The 3,230-nt window shown below is 43.1% G+C and overlaps 1 long non-coding RNA gene across 1 annotated transcript; it reads left to right on the top strand.

Annotated features, from left to right (window-relative positions):
- The first annotated feature begins 398 nt into the window (after positions 1-398).
- On the top strand, positions 399-1,830 carry LOC134444358 (uncharacterized). The gene is made up of 3 exons (XR_010033943.1): positions 399-559; positions 1,368-1,578; positions 1,729-1,830. It is a non-coding gene; the product is annotated as an uncharacterized LOC134444358 (long non-coding RNA).
- Positions 1,831-3,230: the final 1,400 nt, after the last annotated feature.

The raw sequence follows: 3,230 nt of genomic DNA, 5'->3' as shown, positions 1-3,230 counted from the left end.
GAAGGCTGTGGTTCGCAAGACACGCTGTTACAGCGAACGTGATGTTCAGTTGAAAGGTAATGAAGAAATTTTAATCGAGGAAAGGAAATATGATTGAAGACCCTTTTGATAGAGAGTGATTGCCGCGGCCGCATGAAGAGGTGGGCGAGTGGCTTCCAAATAGACAGTCAGCTAGATTTCGCCAAAACCAAAACTTCACTCCGACACTCGGGGCAATTGGCGAAGGTGTCAATATCTGAGGAAGCACGTCCTTCAGATATATTGCAGAATATTTTCACTGAGGAACTCTCGGGTATGGTGATAACCTATTGGTGAGGCAGACAACGGTAGACATGCGAATTATAGACGCGCGGCCACACATCCGGCTAAAAGTGGAGCTCCGTCTCAAAATAGGGTTGGCAAGTGTGACGTCACGGATCCAAATCCCCAGCTCCCAATGTATACTGTAATGATAACAGCCAATGTTCACGGTTGGATTGTAAAACGCCTGCTAAGGTTACGAAGACACGGAACACATCGTTGAAAAGACGAAACCACGCGGATTCATCTGCATTTTAAAGTAAGTCGATCAGACCTGTATATCTCATTCAATAAACTCCATGAAAGTGCGACCAGCAAAAAGGACCCAGTGCTGTTTGTGCTAACGTTAGCCGCCGGCGGGAACATAAACAGAAATTCTAAACACAGTGAACGTTAACGACAGGTAATATCTAGTGATTGCTATACGAAAATGTCTACTGCTAAGGAGCCAGTCACATTTTTCACCGTGACTTCGTATTTCGCCAGCCATCCGAAGTCAGTTAAAAAGGGACTGAACTCCTACAACTCAAATAGAGTGCTTAGTGTCAATGTTATGACAGGTGGCAGCTTGAAAGGAAAAGTGCAGGCGTCTATGAAGAAAAAAGAATATGAGGTGGAGGTGAGGCGAAACATTAGCTAAATATGTGGGTGTCGACTTGAAAACCGATATAACTGTTGACGTTTACTATGTGAAATATGTTCAATCTATGTCAGTTAAGCAACATGGTTTGTTATCGGTGAGAAATGGTTGTCTATCCACAGAGTGCTAGTTGGTACAGTGGCGCTATCTAGTGGTCGTCTAAACTTAAATATCAAAGTGCTCAAGCTGTTCCCTCAGCGGCGATTTATGTTATGTTATGTTCTTGTATGCCTACGACCATGGCTCTATTTTTTTTTATCACCTGCCAAAATGTTGAAAGTATGTTATTCTTGCCATAGCCTACACACACTCACTGATGGGTAAAAATGGCTGGTACGTTTTTCCAGCCAAAGTGACTTTTCACCAGCATTTGGCTGGTGTTAATTTAGAGCCTGGCTTTGGACTAAGAAAAGTTGTGTTCATCTAGGTGCATGTAGAGGATCAGGAGGTGACGGACAGCAGGTGTACATGTGCTGTTGGTCTAGCCAAGTGCCACCACATTGCAGCCCTCCTCATTTGGGCGGAGAAGAACATGACCCGGACGGATGTGGAGTGTGTGTGGAGAAGGCCTACAGCACCCAAAACAGAGGACGTTGTGGCCAAGAGGCTGTCTGTGATGGCACCTTCGACATCAAAAGGTTAGTAGCCCAGCCTACTTGGAATAATGGCTCACAACCACAAAATATTTATCACCAGTTATCCATGCTTTCTGCTTTGATGTTGAACCTACATGGACCTACATTTTCTTTACATATTAAATTGAATTATATTTTATGCATTTATTTCAGCTGGAATTAAGCGCCCAGTGACCGAAGAAGACAAAGGCTGGACAAGGCAGTCTTTGGCGCAATTTGGGCGTTTCACAGGTCTGGGCTTTATTTTAGCCCCAGAAATACATAGATATTATGAAATTGCTCATCGGTCTCTGCATAACGTTTGGAGGAATAAAACGGCCATACTCGCCGGTGGGAGAGCAAGTGGCTGTATCAGACAAATGTCCCCATTTATGGCAGAAATGACTGCCTAATAATTATAATAATAGATTATTGTGATTTAGTTATGGTCGGCTATTGTAACAGTAGCAATAGTAGCCTAATAGCCTATAATAAATAGCAGCATCAAGCATTAGGCCTATTCTGAAAGCACATGAAACTTTCTTTCAATCATTTGATTATGAGATATGATTTTTTAGGGAATATGTGTTAGTGTTAATTCTGAATGAGCATAATCCCGTGAAAGCAGAGGATTTTACCTTTTAAATGCAATTCATCCCATGTCCCTATGTGTTCCAGAGGCTGAGATATTGAATTTATCATAGGAGTTTTCAACCAATTTTTCTTATCTCAAAAAACCCTCAGGCATTGGGGACCTTTTCTAAAAACTGGCTCAGGCGCCAATGGGTTAAATGTTGCTTTATTGCTTTTATTTATCTATCCATTTTGATTTTCCCTTTAAAAGTCACTGCACAGTATAGGTCAATTTTTGTTTAGTCAGCTGTAGTGCATTCTTTTGAGGTATTTGGAAGAAGGTTTACCAATGTTAAGGTACATTAGCATTGGTATCTGAGCCAGGGCGCCCCTGACTCCTGGTCTTTCAAGCCAACATTGTTTTCGTGTGACGTGCTTCCATCCTGGGACCTTTTGTCTCTGAGTTTTGCAAGCTATTCTCAAGTCGCGTGTCACCGATTAGCAGGGGGCTGTCAGAATTGACAGGTCTCATTTTTTTCCGTTTCGCTTTGTTTTTGTTTTGATCCGCGGGGGCCGAGACAGCACCATAGCAGGTTGATGGGGAGTGGGGAGAGGGGAGAGGGGCTGGGTTGGGTTGGGCTGGGTTGGGTAGGATTGTATTGGATTGGATCGGGGGGAGTTGCTATGTGGTAATTAATGGCAAGGCCTCTGGAGACGCGAGAGGCACGATGGCTTGTCATCTCTAATGAAGCTGACTGCCTCCTTGTCTCACTTCACTTCCCTCACTCACTCACTCTGCTGCGGCTTTCTCCTGTGCAGATCCATCAGCGTATGCCTGAGTGCACAGTGCATTTTCTAGTGTTAAATCAACACCTCTAGTGAATAGGAAGAGTGTTAATTTCAACTCTCCCCATGTTGAATGTGTGTCAATTCAAAACATTGAGGTTTGACATTATTCTCTAGATTCTATATTTTGGTCTGACTTGGTATTGCATTGAATTAACCTTGGAAATTTCTGTTTATTTTCTTGCAGATACATCTCTGGATGCCTGAGTGAACTCTGTTCACTCTTGTACTGAGTTGTAAAGCTGTTGGTTTACCAC

The sequence above is a fragment of the Engraulis encrasicolus genome, unplaced genomic scaffold (genome assembly GCF_034702125.1).
Source record: "Engraulis encrasicolus isolate BLACKSEA-1 unplaced genomic scaffold, IST_EnEncr_1.0 scaffold_526_np1212, whole genome shotgun sequence".
NCBI classification, from domain to species: Eukaryota; Metazoa; Chordata; class Actinopteri; order Clupeiformes; family Engraulidae; genus Engraulis; species Engraulis encrasicolus.
The sequence above is the reverse complement of the archived record's forward strand: the minus strand, read 5'-3'. Positions and strand labels throughout refer to the sequence as shown.